The following is a 20,168-nucleotide window of genomic DNA, read 5'->3' on the forward strand; positions in this document are numbered from 1 at the left end:
TGGCCTCTGCAGGCACCAGGCATTCTCGTGATACACAGACACACATGCAGGGAAAAGTCCTATATATAAAATAAAATAAAAGGTTTTTAAAAAATACTTATTTACTTCCTTTTATTTATGAATACACTATAGCTTCCAGACACACCAGAAGAGGGCATCAGATCTCATTACAGATGGTTGTGAGCCACCATGTGGTTGCTGGGAATTGAACTCAGGACCTCTGGAAGACCAGTCAGTGCTCTTAACCACTGAGCCATCTCTCCAGCCCTTTTTTTTTTTCTTTTAATCTTAAAAAATAAGTCTTTAGCCAGGTATGGTGACGCATGCCTTGGGCAGAGGCAGACAGATCTCTGAGTTTGAAGCCAGTCTGGTTCTAAGACAGCCAGGGCTACACTGAGAAACCTTGTCTTGAAAAAAAAAAGTCTTCAAAAAATTATAGCGTTTGGTATATGTGTGCAGAACTAGAGGTGTGAAGTCAGCGGACAGTTTCTCCTGTCCTCCTTGTTTTTGAGGCAGGGTCTCTGGTTGACAGCCGCGCTGTGTGCTGCAGGCTGGCGGGCCCAGGAGCTCCTGGCTGCTTCGCCTCTCTCTGCCTCCCATCTTGCCGGAGGCTGTGCTATGACTGTGTGACTATGACATGTGCTCTGGGGATCTAGTTTCCGCCATTAGGTTTGGATTGCAAGTGTTTTTAACCAGTAGAACTGTTTTCATCTTCTCCTCTCTCTTCCTTAGACTGTGTTCACGTGTCTGGGGGCACACACATGTATGTGTATGTGGCGGTTTTAATGAGATGTCCCCCACAGTCTCGGGCTTTGGAATACTTGGTTCCCAGTTGGTGGCGCTGTTTGGGGGAGGCATAGGAGGCATGATGGCCTTGGAGGAAGTGACTCTTGCTATTCCCAGTTTGCCCGTTCTGTTTCCTGCTTACAGTTCAATTGCGAGCTTTCGTGTTCCTGCCTCTATGTCTGGCACTTGTTGCCACATTCCTGGCCAAGAGGGTGACAGGGGGTGCCTTTCTCAAGTGTGCTCCACCTGAGCTTTAAGGCACGGGTCTCTTACTGAATCTTTAGCTTTGACTGGCTCCTCCCACCTCTGCCTCCTCAGGACTGGGGTTAACTTTGATTGGCTCCTCTCACCTCTGCCTCCCCAGCGTTGGGGTTAGAGGTGAGGTGCGTGCATGGGGCTGCTCTTGGGTTTTGTTTTTTGTTTTTAGTGAGTGTCGGGAACCGGAACTTGGGCCCTCATGCTTGCGTGGCAAGCACATTACAAACTGAACCATCTCCCAAGGCTTCTACATTTCGTCATAGGTCTCTGCTTCACTCCGCAGCCTGCCCTGAAGATCCTGCACCCCACCATACCTCCCCTGGGCTCCCTAAACTTCCGTGTCTCCCTCTTGCAAAGCACTCAGGGTTACGTGAAGACTTCTTGGGTGAGGACAAGCCTCTGCTGCCGCCATTTGTCTTACTTGGGTTTTTTGTTTTTTGTTTTTTTTTTTCTTTTCTTTTTTTCGGAGCTGGGGACCGAACCCAGGGCCTTGCGCTTGCTAGGCAAGCGCTCTACCACTGAGCTAAATCCCCAACCCCGGGTTTTGTTTGTTTTATCTTACTCGTTTTTGTTTGTTTTGTTGTTTTTGATCTTTGTTTCTCAACACAGAGAAAACCTTTTCTCTGTGTATCTCTGTCTGTCCTGGAACTCACTCTGTAGACTAGGCTGGCCTCAAACTCACAGACATCCACCTGCCTCTGAGTGCTGGAATGAAAGACATGTGCCACAATGCCCAGCCCAGCTCAGGGTTTTATACAGCACCCCAAACATTTGTATTTGAGCCGAACTGTCCCAAGCTCAGGTAGGTAGGACCACTGCCCCTCTCGTACTGACAATGCTGTTTGCATTTGCTTGGGGGAAACCTGGTCTTTCTGTGCCTCATTTTCCACAGCTGTAAAGTGAGAGCATTACTGGACTATAAAGGTTGTACCGGGGCTGGAGAGATGGCTCAGCGGTTAAGAACACTGCTCTTCTAGAGGTCCTGAGTTCAAATCCCAGCAAACATATGGTGGCTCACAACCATCTATAATGAGATCTGGTGCCCTCTTCTGGCCTGCAGGCATATATGCAGGGAGAAGGCTGTATGATGTATAAATAATAAATAAATGTTTTTTAAGAAAAGAAAAGAAGGGGCTGGAGAGATGGCTCAGTGGTTAAGAGCACTGACTGCTCTTCCAGAGGTCCTGAGTTCAATTCCCAGCAACCACATGGTGGCTCACAACCATCTGTAATGAGATCCAATGCCCTCTTCTGGCGTGTCTGAAGACAGCTACAGTGTACTTATATACAATAAATAAATAAAAATCTTTTTAAAAAAAAGAAAAGAAAAGAAAAAGAAAGCTATACTGAAGGAAACAAGTTGTACAGAACCTAGCATACAGTCAGTGCTCAATAAATAGAAAAGAAGGCTGTGTGGGAGTGTAGCTCAGCGGTAGAGCACTTGTCTGGCAAGAGAAGAGACCTGGAATTCGTACCAGGGCTGTAAGTAAAAAGAAAAGGAGAACAGAAAACGAGGAAAGAGACAGAAGAGACCTGGAATTCGTATCAGGGCCGTAAGTAAAAAGAAAAGGAGAACAGGAAATGAGAAAAGAGACAATGTGTACAAGGAAGGTGCTTTTGCCTTTGGCTTGAGCGGGATCAGTGTGGATGCGCAGTTCCAGAAATAGCCACAAGGTGGCGCCAAGATCCCGATTGGTGTGGAATTCAGTATGTCATTCTAGGAGGAAATTGTTTAGTTCCAAAGTGGAGACCAAAAGAGTAGGTAGCCAGCTCCAGCTAGGGTTCTTCGTTCTGGGGCCAGGACAAAGTCCAGTCACTCCATCCTCTCTCCCCCTCTCAATTTGTCTGGTGGGCTTTCTTGTCTATGTTCAAGCATCCAGTCCCTGACTTTCTCCTCAGTCCTCCAGTGTTGGGGCCATTTTCTTCTGAGCAGACCCTATTCCTTCGAGAGGAAGGGAAAGCAGGCAAAGTTAAATGAGACTTCTTTCTGTGGCCTTATATGTGTGTCTGAGGCAGGAGGATCTCAAACGGAGGTTGGCTTCAGCTGCACATGAAGATCTTTTTTCAACAAAACAAGTTAGGAGCAGCCAGTGCTCCTAACTGCCGAGCCATCTCTCAGTGCCTTCTTTCTTTCTTTCTGTCTTTCTTTCTTTCTTTCTTTCTTTCTTTCTTTCTTTCTTTCTTTCTTTCTTTCTTTCTTAATGTTGTGAGATAGAATCTTATGTATCCCAGGCTAGCCTTAAATCCCCTACATAGCTGAGGATGACTTTGAACTCCCAATCCTTTACCTTCCAAGTTCTGGGATCACACTAGTCTTAAACCAAGTGTAATTTTCAACAAGGTTAACTCAAACCCCTTACACAAATAAAACAGTGAACTCATGCCAAAGACTTTTGTGAACTTGCTAATTAGGAGACAGCAAGACAAAATAATAATTTTAAATGTGAACTTGACCTTTCCAATAAGTGTTATTTCTCCTGAAAAGGAGTCATTTGCTTTATGGTGTCTGTCTGTCTGTCTAGCAAAACAAGGTTTCTCCGTGTAGTCCTGCCTGCCCTGGAACTCTGTATGCAGACCAGGTTGGTCTCGAACTCAGAGACTCACCTGCCTCTGCTGACCAAGTGCTGGGATTAAGACATGTGCCGCCACACTTAGCATATTATGATTTTGTTGTTGTTGTTTTGAGACAGGTTTCCCTGTACAGCCATTGCTGTCCTGGAACTCACTGTGTAGACCAATCTGGCCTCGAGCTCAGAGATCTACCTGCCTCTGCCTCCTGAGTGCTGGGATTAAGGATGTGTGCAACCACCTCCTGGCACATTGCGATTTTCAAAAAAGATTTATTTGAGTGTGTGGGGGCAGGAAAGTGTGAAGTGCCAGTGGAGACCAGCAGGGGGCAGCAGATCCCCTGGAACTGGAGCTAGAGGTGGTGTGAGCTGCCCATGCTAAGTGCTGGGAACAAATTCTGGTCCTCCCCAAGACCATCAGGTGCTCGTAACAGCTAAGCCATCTGTCCTCTGGACCCGCCATAGGTTTTCTTTAAGTTGGTTTTATCCCTACACAGTGGTAGAGTTGGCCCACCCAAAGCACATCCCCTCCTTTAGAAAAATCAAAGCTCTGAAGCCCACCAGGCTAACATCCAACCTTTCTCCAGGAGGACAGGTGCCAGGAAACCTCTGCCTGTTGCAAGGCATATGTTTGTTTTATATTTGCTTTAGGAGTAGCCTCACTATGTAGCCCAGGCTGGCCTTGAACTCATGATCCTTCCTGATTCACCTTCCAAGTGTAGGGGTTACAGGCACACAACACCCACCATGTTTCGTTTGTTGTTCGTTCGTTTTGGCTGACCCTCAGGAGGATGAAGATGAATCAGGCACTAATTGTTTTTAGCAGGACAGATCATTTGAAGGGTGTCCCCCTTTTCCCAGCATCCCATTCACCTTTCAGACAACAACTTCCAATTCTGGCCACAGTCAGAACCAGCCAGCAGGTGGCGCTGTGGCAAACGATCAGCTTTCCGGAGGGAATTCATGGATGCATCTTGTGGGCCCACCTAATTTTTGACCCTTGCTGACCTCCACGAGTCTGGCTGCAGGACTACACAGGACCACAAATCTGGTTGGTCACTGATTCAGTCATTCTTTTAAGTACCAGAAACATGCAGCTGGACACATTCTTGAGTTCTCCCCTAAAATGTCTGTGCTGCTCAGGAGAGAGCAGGTGCCCACTTACTCCGAGTAGCTGAATGCTGTCATCTCATGGTGCTACTCACTCCACCTCCACCTACCTCCTTGTGTCTCACTTTCTAGAAAATTCTCACTGGAGCTTGACTAACGGACTTTAGTTCTGTAACTTCCCTCAAGCCCGCCTGACCTCTCAGGTGTCGAGCAGCCTCCTCCTCCCTCCCTCAGGGGCTGTCCGGACTGTGGGAGATGCCACCGCTCAGCTACCCAGACATTGGTCTGCAACTCACAGACACGGTTTTGAACGCAGAGCAATCCGCTTGCCTAGTTTTCCGAAGGCTGGGATTACAGGCATGAGCCACCACACCTGAGGTCGGCAGGTGGCTGGAACGTTCTTGTGTCTCACCGTCTGCTTGCCCTGGCCTGTCCTTGAACTTCCTGTGAGCTCCGCAGCATGGAAACTCAGCTCCTTAGGGTCTGCCCTGCTCTCCAGAAGGCTGCAGGAGCATGTGAAACCCAGCCCACCTCAGTTTAACAGGCAGAGAGTGCTGGAGTGAATATGCCTCCCCTCAGCCAACCCAGGGAGGAGAGGACCAACAGGGGTAGTGGGCAGCCGCCATTGAAGTGCTCTCTGACAGGCCCAGTCATGGGAAACATGGCGCTGGCAGCTTTTGCCCTTCCCTCTCCCTTGCGAAATGATTAGATTGCATTCCTAAAGCTCGCCCCAAGGTCTATTCCCTTATTTGGCCACTGACTCATTCTTGAGACTAAACACCAAGGCCCAGCTATCAACATTCTCTATTCGTTTACACCAGCTAAGCCGTCCAATCAAGCACAGACTTCCCCCTTTCCTCGTTAAAACAAACGATTTCTGCAGACGCACCTGCTGTTTCCTTGGTCTGATCCAGGGGCATCACTCCCCTTGCTTGTCCCTCAGGGGTAATAAATCTCCTTTGTTTTGAGAATTGGGTGTCTGGGTGTGTTCCATTTTGTGGGTCCTCACAAAATGCCTGGCTTCCCTGAAAGGCTGTTGTCCAAGGCAGGGAGGGGGAAGCCCCATTCTCTCTCATAATTTAACTTGGACAATCTCGTGTCTTCACTCCTGCTCTATCTTATTGGTCACCCACGTCACTTCTATTTAACGGGGAGAACATGTCGAGGGATTGCTGGAACCTTCTGCAGCCTGGCTACCGTGCTAGCTTTTACATAAATCAATAGGGATGAGAGAGAAGCTCACAGACCATGTTTTCTCGCCTTCTAGAACCATCTGAGTGGTCTGATCCAGGTCTGCTTCCAGCGTGGGACTGAAGGGGGATGAATCTGCCAAGCCCCAATGACTCTCTTCTTCCTGTCCCTCAGCCCCCAACTTTACTTCCTGTATCAGGCAGTGGGCTCCAGTTACCACCCAGGTGAGGCAGCTCTTCAACAAAGCCACTGACCCAGCAAATGTTCTGAGCCCTCTCTGCTGGCCTGCTACAGTTCATCTGGAGGCCAGTGATGGGGGTCCCTTCACCAGAAGGCGGGATGAGCGTGTGTCACAAGAGCCAAGATTCAGGAAGGTCGGGGACCAGTGGTCTGGACATTGACAGCTGGGGTTCATGGTACGACAGACTCAGGCTGCAGTCACATCTCAGTCGGTAGAGAGCTTGCCTTCAAGCAGTGAGGACCTGAGTTCAATACCCAGAACCTGTATGTCTTAGTTAGAGTTTCCATGGCTGTGAAGAGACACCATGACCATAGCAACTGTTAGAAATGACAACATTTGGATGGGGATTTAGCTCAGAGGTTGGGGATTTAGCTCAGTGGTAGAGCGCTTGCCTAGCAATCGCAAGGCCCTGGGTTCGGTCCCCAGCTCCGAAAAATAGAAAAGAAAAAAAATTTTTTTAGAAATGACAACATTTAAGTGGGGCTGGCTTACAGGTTCAGAGGTTCAGTCCATTATTATCAAGGCAGGAAGCATCCAGGCAGACATGGTGCTGGAGGAGTCAAGAGGACATCTTGTTCTGCAGGCAAACAGGAGAAGGCTGGCTTCCAGGCAGCTAGAAGGAGGGACTTGAAGTCCACTCCCATAGTGACACAGTTCTTCCAACAAGACCACACCTACTCCAACAAAGCCACACCCCCTAAGAGTGCCTCTCCCTGGGCCAAGCATATTCAAACCACCACACTATGTTTAGAAGGAAAGGAGGCCAGGCACAATGGTGGGCACTTGTAACCCCAGTTGCTGGAGAGGTAGAAACAGTTGGATCCCAATGGCTTTCCGGTGAGCCAACCTAGCTCTTGGCAAGCTCCAGGCCAACGAGAGACCCTGTCTCAAAAAACAAACAAACAAATGAAAAACATGGACAGCTCTTGAGGAACGACACCTGAGGTTTTTCTCTGGTCGCTATATGCACACCCATACATGTGTCCAAGTGTCCTCCCTCACATGTATACCTGCACACACACGAACACATCTGCACACACACGCATGAATACACTGGCACACACATAGATACATACTACATGCACAAACTCAAGGCACCCTACCACCGCTCCGGTTTACTGGTAGAAAGAACCGGATTGGTCTAGCTGAGCCCTGCATCTACATCTGGTCCAATCCACAATGGCCAGGGGAGAGGTGGAGCTGTAGCCACGGTGGTGTCCAGGTGGGCAGGTCCTAGGACAGGTGAGGTCGCTGAGGTAGCTGTTCGGAGCGGAAGGGATTCTTCTCTGCAGCCGAGAATGATTTACCAGCAAGTTCTCAGAGCACATCCATCACCTGCCCACTCTTTCGTGAACCTTCCTGGTTCTCTGAGAACTGCTTAAGCCGTTCTGTCCCACTCTTTCTCTCTAAAGAGCTGTCTCAAGGTCTAGCATTCTTCTAGGCCCCTCAAAGTTTTGTAAAATGTGCTCAGTGAGTACCTCTTTTAGAATCACCTTGAACTTGTGTTAAAAATATACAATCTAAAAAACAAACCAAACCAAAAAAAAAAAAAACCAAAAAACCAAACCAAAGCAAAACACAAGGGATCTTGGGCTGGAGAGATGGCTCAGTGGTTAAGATCACTGGCTGCTCTCCTGGAAGACCTCGGTTTGGTTCCCAGCAACCACACGGCAGCTCACAACAGCTTGTCCTAGATGATTGGTGCCCTCTTCTGACCTCTGAAGACACTGGGCACATTTGTGGTACACAGGTATATATACAGACAAAACACTCTGTCCTGGTTAGTTTCTAGTCAACCTGATACCAGCTACAGTCTTCTGGAAAGAGGACGCCTGGACGGAGAAAATTCCCCAGCCAGACCACCCTGTGGGCAAAAGCATCATGGGTAAGCCTGTGGAACTTCTCTCCTAATGGAGACTGGCGTGAGGGTTAGCTAAAACAGACCTTTTTCTCCCCAAATTGCTTTTGGCCAGTCATTACCACAGCAATAGAAACTAAGCTATATAGTCAATCAATCATCAATCAATCAATCAATCAATCTTTTAAAACTGCATCCCTGAGTCTGGCTTAGGCATCTTCCTTGACCATCTCATTGGCCTCATCCTGAACTCTCATGCTACCCCCAAGCTCCTCTCCCAGCAGGAACATCTCCCAGCATCCGACCCTTTTGCTCTAACCCTCCTGTTGTCCGTCTTTCCCTCTTTTTGTCCATCTTTCCCTCCTGTTGTCTGTCTTTCCTTCCTATGTTCCCATCTCAATTTTCTTTCTAGTCTGATTCTATGCAACACTATTTTAAAATTATTTTTATGGAGCTGGAGAGATGACTCAGCGGTTAGGAGCCCTGACTGCTCTTCCAGAGGTCCTGAGTTCAAATCCCAGCAACCACATGGTGGCTCACAACCATCTGTAATGAGATCTGATGCCCTCTTCGGGTGTGTCTGAAGAGAGCAACAGTGTACTTATAGATAATGAGTAAACCTTTAAAAAATTATTTTTATTTAACATTCTAGGATTCATGCAAACAGCCTGAAACTGGGGTTTTGGAGCAAGGTAGTGTAAAGCCCAACCTACTCCATTTTTGAGAGTGCACAAAGTCCACCTGAGCAAACATTCTATGGCATTCCACCCCCCTCCCCACCAGCAACAGCCACTCAGGCTGCAACAGCAGGGTCAAGGTTCATAGAGATAACCTGAGACATCCTGCAGTAAATAGATAACCTAGCCATCCTGTTTGTCAGGTGGTTTTGACTCTGTGTGGTTCCTGCAGATTACACCAGAAATGCAATTATTAAAATATTCACTCGCTGGCCCATATGGAAATTCCCCAAGCTTGCTGTAACTACAATAAAGACCTGCACCCCTAGACTTGGGGCTCTCACTTCTGACCCATGCCAACAGCAACAGTGAGAGTCCTTGCTTGCAAGCTCCTAATAAAGATCCTTGTGTGTTTGCATCAGAACTGGCTTCTCAGTGGTCTTTGGAGTCCCTGCAATTTGGGCATAACTGTAGTAAATAACCAGATAGAGATGTGATGGCTTTTCTTGATTGTCAATCTGACTACATCTGGAATTAACTAAAACTCAAGCAGCTAGATACACATGTGAGAACTTCCTTCTTCCTCCTTCCTTCCTCCTTCCTTCTTCCTTCCGTCCTTCTTTCTTTCTTGTTTTTATTTTGTTTTGCTTTGCTTTTTGAGACAGGGTTTCACTATATAGCCCTGGCTGTTCTGGAGCTTGCTCTACAGAGCAAGCCGGCTTTGAATTCAGAAAGCCACCTTGCCTCTTCCTGAGTACTGGAAGGTGCCACCACCACACAGCTGAGGACTTTTTTCTTAATTAAATCCACTGAACTGGGAAGAACCAGTTCTAATCTGGATCTTTTGAGGTGGGAAGACCCACCTCTTTTTTTTTTTTTTTTTTTCTTTTTTTTTCCGGAGCTGGGGACCGAACCCAGGGCCTTGCGCTTCCTAGGCAAGCACTCTACCACTGAGCTAAATCCCCAACCCCGGGAAGACCCACCTTTAATCTGGGCCATACTTCCTGCTGGCAGCTCTATATGTCCCTTGAAAAGACACGGGAGAAGGAAGATTGCTCTCTCTAGCATCTCTAGGTATCTAGGTCTCTCTCTCTGCCTGCCTACTCTCGCTCTCCCTGGCAAGTCCAAGTCCTTCACATACATATACACATATATATTCTATAAGTTCTGTTCTTCTAAAGAATCCTGGCTAATACAAAGGAAATGAATGTTGGTTGTCCTTAATCCCAGAGACTAATTTGCTACCACTTGTATGGCTTTGGAAATGACCTGATTTGGACCACAGGGAATGAAGAAACTACAGGCAAACAGATGTAAAAGCCGGGATCAGTGGGTCATTTGCTCTGATGGAGACACATCAGCAGTGTGGGAGGAGGGGCAAGACACAACCAGTTCATCATAGGCAGCATGAAGGAGGAGGCGTCAGCTGATGTCAGTAGGGGACAGTCTCTGCTGCTGTCCTGGAGCTGAAGCACACACTGTCAACATCCAGTACTTGGACCAGAGGAAGGAAGGACTTCCATCCCTGAGCCTGACCCAGGAAGGCCTTGCCATTCCCACGGCTGCGAGGCCCTGGGATCCTTGACATGGCCCTGTCCTGTTAATAATACGCAATCGATGAAGACTTCATCCACTCACAGAGTGATTGATCTGTGTAGACCAAGCTAATGAGGCCTATGAGCCTCTACTTCTATGGGGGAAGGAGCTGCAGAGAGAGGGGCATCTCGTATATCCAGGCTGGCCTTGAACTCTTAATGTAGTTTCAAATGAACTCGAGCTTCTGATCCTCCAGCTTCCAACCTCTCGAATGGTGGTCCTATCAGTTGATACTGGAGTCGAAGAGTTCCCACTGTCTGGTCGCACAATTTCCCTATTATAACTTTGTAGCTCAAGGCATGGCTCCCGTGTCTAGGGCGCAAACAACTCTGTGCTGTGTCTGGTAAAAGCGTAGCGCGTACCATCGTGTGTCACACTTGCTAATGGTGCCAGGGGCCATGCTACTGGTTAGTATATTTACTGACGTACTCTTTTTATTGTTACCTTGTATTTGACTTTTAGTTATTTATTTAGACTTCTTGAGATAGAGTCTCAGGTGTAATCCTAATACTCCTGAGGGGAGATGGGAGGCCTGACACAGGGGACTAAAGAACACATTAACAAGGCCATGTCTCAAGCAAGCAGAAAGTAAGGATCAACAATTGAAGACGTCTCCCCACTCCCCCCCCACACAAGGTCCACAGACCTCCAACCCGCACGCTATAGCACTTCACCCTTGCCCTCACGGAGAGTTGGAAATGGTAACAGAAAACCAGAAGGACGGTGTGACTGTTTGGGAATAACTAGCAATCAATGCGGTGACCACCTCGGGGTGAGGACTCTCATTAAAGATTCTCAGTAGAAATGTCCCACCAGATTGGGCAAATCCGTGACACATTTTCTTTTTCTTTTTCTTTTTCTTTTCTTTTCTTTTTTTTCGGAGCTGGGGATCGAACCCAGGGCCTTGTGCTTGCTAAGCAAGCGCTCTACCGCTGAGCTAAATCCCCAACCCCGTGACACATTTTCTTGATTGATGTGGGAGGGCCCAGTTCACTGTGGGTTGTGATGCTGCTGGTCTGGTGGTTCTGGGTGCAATAAGAGAGCCAGCCAAGGGCTGGAGAGATGGCTCAGCGGTTAAGAGCACTGACTGCTCTTCCAGAGGTCCTGAGTTCAATTCCCAGCAACCACATGGTGGCTCACAACCATCTGTAATGGGATCCGATGCCCTCTTCTGGTGTGTCTGAAGACAGTGATGGTGTACTCATATACATAAAATAAATCTTTAAAAAAAGAGAGAGAGCCAGCCAAGCAAGCCATGAGGAGCAAGTCAGTAAGCAGCATCCCTCCACAGCCTCTGCATCAGCTCCTGACTCCAGGTTCCTGCCTTGAGTTCTTGCCTGGGTTCCCTTCAGTGATGTACCTATAAGTTGTAAAATGAAATAAATCCCCCCTTTTATCCCAACTTGCTTTTGAACATGGTGTTTCTGCAATAGAAACCCTACCTCAGACCTCTTATGATGATGTCAGTGGTGGGCAGTGACACAGGAGGGGGAGTGAAATTAATAGTGTTTATTAGAGTAATAGAAACCCTAACTAGGGCTGGAGAGATGGCGTTAAGAGCATTGGCTGTTCTTCCAGAGGACCCAGATTCAATTCCTAGCACTCGTGTGGCGGCTCACAACTGTCTGTAACTCTACTTCCAGTGGACCTGAGGCCCTCACATAGACATACTTGCAGGCAAAACACCAGTGCACATACAAAAAAGGAACAAATGGATTTGTTCTAAGACAAATGGCTTCACTTCTATTCTTTCTTACTATAAACCAGTAACAGAAACCAAACACAGGTGAATTAGCTGAGTCCCTGTGGGCTACAAGGGAGAATACTCAACTACAAGTTGTGAGGCGAGGAGACTTCACATTCCTCAGAGGTCCTGAGGCCATCTGTCTTCAGATTAACTCTCCTCCACTCTGCTCAGGCTCTCTCTCTCTCTCTCTCTCTCTCTCTCTCTCTCTCTCTCTCTCTCTCTCTCCTCTTTCCTTCCATTGCTGGGGTCAGAACTTGGGGTCATGTGGAGGAAAGAGCTGTACCTCTGAGCTACCCTGCCCTAGGCCTCCCACCCTTAATGAATGGGAGATCATAGTGAAAACCCCTAATGTCACCTCCACAAATGACCAAACCGGTAACAACCACCCTGAGCAAGCCACTCACCTGAGCTCGGCAGCCATTTCTCCTGTGTCCTCCTTGGATCTGCATGGGAACCAGATGAGGAAGACAGCCAGGGCTACCCAGAGAAACCCTATCTCAAAAGACATAAACAACAAAGTTTCTTCTTCTTTTTGAAAGATTTTACATATTTTATGTATGTGAGACACACCAGAAGAGGGCATCGGATCCCATTACAGATGGTTGTGAGCCACCGTGTGGTTGCTGGGATTTAAACTCAGGACCTCTGGAAGAGCAGTCAGTGCTCTTAACCGCTGAGCCATCTCTCCAGCCCCACAAAGTTTCTTCTTATTAAGGCCAAGAATCATTCCCAGAAGCCCCCACAGACCCTTGCTTCTGTCTCATTGGCTAGAGAGTAACCCAAGACCAATCATAGTGACACGTGACTGGTCATCTGACCCCGGGTAGGTCGACGCAGAGTCCTCTCACTTGAAGAAAACAGCCTTGTTTCAGGCAGGGATCAGGGATAAGAAACTGCCCTTATATATGGGGGAAACAAGGGTTAGCGGCAGCCTGCTGGTCCACTGAGGTTACAGTGAGTGGGTCCCATCCCTCCCGAGGGGCTCATCCCTCTCTAGCTCTAGACTTGGCAGTCGCTCAGGTTTGGTTGTGCGGACTCTGGCTTCAGCTGTTCCCATGGATCGGGCCTTGGAGTCCACTCACTTGTACCTTGTAGCGTTTCTTCTCCTAGGAAGCCATGACTCTTCTCCGTGAGCAGAATTTCACTGGAAATTCTTGGATCCCAGGAAGAGTCACAACTGCCCAGCACACAGCTGGACAGGGCATCTCTGGGTCCCAGGGTCAACCCACTGTTTGATAAGGCATTCCTAGGCTGACCCCCCAGACCCCCAGACCCCTGCCAACCCACCATCCCCACCACCTCTGCCTCCTCCACTGTCCTAGGCCTCTCAGCTCCCACAGCAGACATCAGCCCTGAGCCTTTCCCAGCACCCTTCTCCTCTGACACTTCCCAGCTAGGCTGCCAAGACCAACAAGGCCTCAGAACAAAAGGACCTTTGAGAAGCAGGATGTAGTCCCCTCAGGAGGAAGCTGTAGTCTTAGCTAACAAAGGTCCCCTCTGCACTCTCCTGCAAGTACTGGGAATTCAAACTTCAGAATGAGTACAGCCAAGATGGCCACCCCCTGCAGGGTCCAGCCTGGCCCCTCAGAGTCCTTGGTAGAATTAGAGAGAAGCAGTTGCTGTCCCAGATCCTGAGAAGGTGAAAGCTCACAGCATGAAAAACCGGGCTCCAGTCTCACAGCCCACAGCGCTGAGGAGCCCCAGCGGCAGCGGCTCCCGCGGCAGCCAGAGCCGGTCCCCTCTCTTCTAAGAGCCTCAGTCAGTCAAGCAAAGGCGGATATTTGGCTTTGCCAAGGAAAAGAATTTCAAGACAAGCCCGTAGGAAGCAGGCTGTAGTTTATTGAAAGGTTTGTTTGTTTGCTTTTCGAAACAGAGTTTCATTGTGTAGTCTTGGCTGCCTTGGAACTCACTGTATAGACCAGGAGGGCTTCAGAGATCAGCCTGCCTCTGCCTCTGACTCTCACGTGCCTGATCTGAGGGTGTGAGCCACCATGTTCAGCACCGATGGACGTTAAGCCTGAGGATGAATGAAAAAAGACACACCCAAGTGTAGACGTGTGGGCCCAAAGAAAAGAAGAACAAGATCCACCCAACTGTAGATTTGGCCTCTCAAAGGAAAAAAAGTCTTAGTAACCTCATAGTGATGAATGAAACAGTAACAGAGAAAACATTGAAAAGAGGAGAGATGAGGAGAGAGAGAGCGAGAGGGGAGGGAGAGGAGGAGGGAGAAAGAGAGGGGAGGAGCCAGCCCCTCCCCCTTGGATACCAGTTGAAGCATCTTACTAATAGACAGCAAGAATCCCAGCAAAGGGGCCTGGGGATTTAGCTCAGTGGTAGAGCGCTTACCTAGGAAGCGCAAGGCCCTGGGTTCGGTCCCCAGCTCCGAAAAAAAGAACCAAATAAATAAATAAATAAATAAATAAAACAAAAAAAAAAACAAAAACAAAAGAATCCCAGCAAAATTATCTTTCTCTTTCCCAGCTGCACACCTGTCCTTTCCCAGTAATGTCCTGAACAAATCGTGCGACCTTGGGGGCTCTTGGCTTTCCTGGCTCAGAGTGTGATTCTATCCGAGGCATCTTCAGGGCCACTTCACTGATCTCTCTTAAAAGAGAGTAAAGAAACGTTTCCCAGCAACCTTTAGAGATGGAACCTGAGAAAATCAATTGCAGCTCTCCGGGGGCCGGGTGTGCGTGCGTGCGTGCGTGTGTGTGTCTATACCCACACTTGGGAATGCCTAATTTCCCTTTACTGTCCTTTGAGAAGCAGGTACGCCTACCTGGCCAAGTCTTATTTTCATCTGGGGTTCTCTTTTCCTTTTATCCTTGGGCTGAAGCCTATATAAAAATCTCTATAATAAACCTTCTAGCAGGGCAGTGGTGACGCACATCTTCGATCCCCGCTCTTGGGAGGCAGAGGCAGGGAGATCTCAGACTCTGAGGCCAGCCTGGTCTATAGAAATGAACAGACATCTCTAAAGATTTATTTATTTACTGTATATGAGTACACTGTAACTGTCTTCAGATGCACCAGAAGAGGGCATCACCTCATTACAGATGGTTGTGAGCCACCATGTGGTTGCTGGGATTTGAACTCAGGACCTCTGGAAGAGCAGTCAGTGCTCTTAACCACTGAGCCATCTCTCCAGCCCTGAACAGACATCTCTAACTCTGCTTCAAAAGCTGTTTAGTCTCAAATTCCTTTCAGCATTGAAGCCACAAACCCTGGTCTGACCAGAGTTGAGGTCCCTAGAAGGGTAGGGGTAATCATCAGCTGCTGAGGGTGACCGTGGGAGCTGTGCCTCTGTCCCCACAAGACAGAGCAGTGGCAGCAACTTTGGAAGAGATTGGAATTTTGTTGTTGAGTGGATTTCTAAGCCCGGCTCCCATCTCTACTCAGGCGCCTGGGCTGGAGTTACAGTCTGGTAAGATAAGGAGGAGACTCTCGGTCTGCGGGAAGGGCTTGGCGCTCCTGTTATGATAAATCGGGGTTTCTGGGGCTGGAGAGATGGCTCAGAGGTTAAGAGCACTGTCTGCTCTTCCAGAGGTCCTGAGTTCAATTTCCGACAGCCACATAGTGGCTCACAACCATCTATAATCAGATCTGGTGCCCTCTTCTGGCCTGCAGGTGTACATGCAGGCAGAAAACTGTGTGATGTATACATAATAAATAAACAAATGTTTAAAAAAAAAAAACCCGAGGGTTTCTGGTAAGATTTCTAGAAAATTTCGGGTTTAGAGTTGAGAAGGGAGAGTGGCCTTGAGCCACCTTGAGCCAGTGTTAATTCTGCTAGAATTCAGATGGTAGGAGGCGTCCACCAGACTCTGGGGTAAGGGCTCCCCTCCCTCGCTAGCCTGCCTAATTCCCCTACAGTCTAGCCTGCCTTGATTCATGCCTCAGCTCCTGCCATAGCTGAGGCATCTGCCACCTCAGCTCCCACTCCACCTCAGCTCACATCAGTCTCTACTGCATCTCAGGCTACAGACCAGAACCTTCCCTTGCTCTTCAGTCAGGGAGGAATGAACTCCTCCCCTCCCCGTCCTCACTTTTGGGGTCAACTCTAGGGCAAAAATAAAAGCAGCCTCTGTGGGAAGTCGGCAGCGTCAGGAACAGGGCCCTGTGAACATGAGAGTGGGGGCCGTGGTTGGGTTTGTGTACATCTTATCCAACACTCTTGGGGTACAGCCTGCAGTCGTAGCTTGTATTACAACATTAGCCCCTCACATACCAGGATCTCCAGCTGTAGTCTCTGGACCACCACCAGCAGTATCTGGACACTTGGGAGAAACGGAGAAACGCAGATGTATTTATTTATTTAGACAGCGTTTCACTGTATGGACAGGCTGGTCTCGAACTCACGGCGATCCACCTATTCCTGCCTCCTGAGTGTTGAGATTAAAAGCCCATTACCCCAGCCAGGATGAAATCCTTGTCCCCTCTCAGACCTGTTCCATCAGGCTTCGGGGGAGGGCCCAACAAGTTCTGTTTTAGCCTCTTAGGTGATTGTGGGTACACTTGTAGTTGGGGACCTGCTAGTCAATGCTGAGGTAACCTGGTTTCCTTTGGGTGTCAGGTGACTGTGACGTTCCCAATGTTTCTGTCAGTTACTCATTTGGGGCAGGCCAATCCCATTTTAACTGATGAGCGAGAAGGGAGATTCCGGGAAGAAAAGACCTCCACGCCCAGCCCTTCATAAAAGGAGGAAGACATCTGGGGGGAGGCCTTGGTCTGCTCGCCTCTGGGTGTTGTTGGGAGCTGTGTAGCCATAGTGTGCAGTGTGTCAGGGGTCGGGTTTAGAAGTGGAGGCCCAGGATGTGTGTGTAGGGAAGCGGCGGCTGCTGGGTGAGTGTCCTGAAGAGAGAGCAAGGGAAGAGTGGGACAAACCAACAGTAAAAGCAGGTATTCTTTGCCACAGTCTCTCCGTGCTCTTAAACACCGCCGCTGAACATATTCACCCCTCAGAAAGGTCCCATTCTACAGAGGAGAAAACTGAGTCACAGGGCTGAATAACTTATCCAGGCAAATAGGTACTATACAGATGCTAGGGTTGGGACCAGGTCGACAGGACAAAGAGATTTTTTCCTAAGCACCGTGGAAAGGTGTTGAAAGGTTTTAGGCAAAGACAGACAGGCCGCTCTGCCTTCCCTTTCAGACATCGCTGACACGCTTTTGTATAAAACTCCCCAGTGGTCCCGGATGAGTTGGCACACTTGGGAGGCCCGTTCTTCCGCCTGCGTTTCTGTGTGCTCAGCAGCAGTCATTCAGAAAACCCAGTCTTGTTGACAGCGACAGGGTGAGCCAAGGCCAGATGCTGATGGAGTGGGACAGCCACGAATCCCAGTTCCTTCTGGGAAAAGAACAAGCCGCACAAAGTCACTACAAGGATTCTTCCAAGACTAGAAAGATGGGACCTGACTGTCCAGGTGGGTTCCTGCCCTGAGCCTCCTTCCTGCCTGGCTGTCAGAGCACACGTTTGTTTTGTTCTGCTTTGAGACAGGGTTTCTCTGGGTAGCCCTGACTCTCCTGGAACTCACTCTGTAGACCAGGCTGGTCTCAAACTCGAGAGATCCACCTGCCTCTGCCTCCCCAGTGCTGGGATTAGAGGTGTGCACCACCACCGTCTGGCTTTTTCTTTTTTCCTTTTTATTCTGAATTTTTCATTTTTCTGTAGTCGCCTTGTCTCATTTGCCGTTTAAAAAAATGGTTTTTGGGCTGGAGAGATGGCTCAGCGGTTAAGAGCACCCGACTGCTCTTCCAGAGGTCATGAGTTCAATTCCCAGCAGCCACATGGTGGCTCACAACCATCTGTAAAGAGATCCGATGCCCTCTTCTGGTGTATCTGAAGACAGCTACAGTGTACTTATATATAATAAATGAATAAATCTTTTAAAAAAAAATGGTTTTTGTTATTGATTAAAGGGACCAGGAGCAGAGTTCGGTCTTCCCCTGGCCACTGGCATCCTGTGCCCACTGTGTTAGCTGAGCCAGTGGGAGCTGCAGTCCTCACAGCTGACGTGAGTGTGGCCATGCTTCCATCCCCTTCCTGGCTCCTTCAGTCCGCATTCACTGGGCGGGGGACGCATGGTAGGGAAGAAGCAAGCTGGAGGCTCCTCCTCTCAACTGTACGGATTGATGCTTTTCTGTTCTCTTTTTAATATTTAATAATTTTATCTTTGTGAGTGTTCTGCACGTGTGTTTGTATGTGCACCATGAGAGTGCCTGGTGCCTGGAAAGGTCAGACAGGGCTATTGACTAGAGTTACAGACAGTTGTGAGCTGCCGTGTGGGTGCCGGATGTGGGTCTTCTGCAAGAGCTCAGTCAGTGCTCCTAACCACTGAGCCATCTCTCAACCCACAGTGATGTTTTCTGGAATTGTGCCCTAATCCCTGAGTATACTAAAGACTCTCCTCCTTCTGTCTGCTCTTCTCTCTCTCCTTCCGGCTCTCCCCTTTTCTCTCCATCCCTCTCCCCCTCCTCCTGGGTTTAGGAGTTTCTGTCCTATGCAATGTAAGTCATCGAAGAGAGGACCACAATCGGGGCCTGGGGGGCAAAAGGACACTGGGTGATCGTGTTTAGCGCTTGGCTGAATTCTTAGAGCCCACACAGTAATGTGTCCTTGTCATTAGCCCACGAGCCATCAGCCTGGTCAGGCTCTGCACTTCTCAGACCCATAAGATCCTGGGTCTCCACACACCTCCTTGGGTAGAGCAGCATGAATCTGGAGTGTTGGGTAGCTAATCATGGCACCTAAAATGTATAGCGTTGACGTTCAGCTCTGACGCTGCCAGCCCTCACACTTGTAGCAAGGCCTGAACCTTCTGTGCATCTTTATCTTTGTGTGTGTGAGCTGTGTGTATGCATACATGTGTAAGTATGTGCACATACATATGGAGGGTGGAGGTCAAGGCAAGGTGACTATTTTTTAAGAATATGTGAGTACGTTGTTTCTCTCTTCAGACACACCAGAAGAGGGCAGCAGACCCCATTACAGATGGTTGTGAGCCACCGTATGGTTGCTGGGATTTGAACTCAGGACCTCTGGAAGAGCAGTCAGCCATCTCTCCAGCCCCAAGGTGCCTTTCTTAACGACTCTCTCAATGGACCTGAGGTCACTGATCTGCCTAGGCTAACTGCCCAGCAGACTCCAGGGATCCCTCTCTGTCTCCTCTGCACTGGGATTACAGATGTGCTCTGCTTTTTATGTGGGTACTGGGGATCCTAACTCAGGTCTTTGAGCTCATACAAGTCAGCACTCCATTGACTGAGCCCTGTCCCTAGCTCCTTCATTTGTTCTTCTGAGTCAGGGTTTCAGGATATAGCCAGGGCTGTCCATCAGCAGTGCTGTGCTGGGCTCACTGACCTGCCCTAACACCTGACTGCAAGGGTGACCTTTCACCCTTTTGTGAGGTGTGGGAGTCTGTAGTCTAGCGAAGACTAGTATGGCCTGCCTCGCTGGGTCCTTGGGAGAACTGAACTCAGGGGCCGAGTGTTCTCTCTGCATCTGATTCGGATTCTCTGGATTCCACCTTTTCCTCTCTCTGTTTCAGCGACTTCGAATGCTTTCTCTACTGGAAATCATCCTTTGCAAACACACACATACACCACACACATACACCACACACATACACCACACAGACACACCACACAGACATACCACAAAGACATACCACAAAGACACACCACACAGACACACCACACAGACACATCACACACATATACCACATACTTTCCACCATACACACATACACACCATACAGACACACCACACAGACACACATACACCACACATACCCTCCACCATACACACATACACACCACACCACACCCACACATACACCATACCCCCTACATACATCACACACACACAAATACACACCACACATAACCCCCACCATAAACACACACACATATACACACCATACCACACACGACACATATATACCGCACTCACACATATACTCCCCACCCCCTACACATACACATACACCACACATACACACCACACCACACCCACACATACACCATACCCCCCACATACATCACACACACACACACACACACCCCACACATACCTCCACCATACACATACACATATACATACCATACCACACACATATACATATATACCGCACTCACA

The 20,168-nt window shown here is 48.7% G+C and overlaps 1 long non-coding RNA gene across 1 annotated transcript; it reads right to left on the minus strand.

Moving 5' to 3' along the window:
• Positions 1 to 6,651: 6,651 nt before the first annotated feature.
• LOC116886836 lies at positions 6,652 to 13,406 on the minus strand. The gene is made up of 3 exons (XR_004386189.1): positions 13,319 to 13,406; positions 12,436 to 12,523; positions 6,652 to 6,766 (listed from the first exon to the last, which is right to left on the minus strand). It is a non-coding gene; the product is annotated as an uncharacterized LOC116886836 (long non-coding RNA).
• Positions 13,407 to 20,168: the final 6,762 nt, after the last annotated feature.

Source organism: Rattus rattus, chromosome 1 (assembly GCF_011064425.1).
Source record: "Rattus rattus isolate New Zealand chromosome 1, Rrattus_CSIRO_v1, whole genome shotgun sequence".
Taxonomy (NCBI): Eukaryota; Metazoa; Chordata; class Mammalia; order Rodentia; family Muridae; genus Rattus; species Rattus rattus.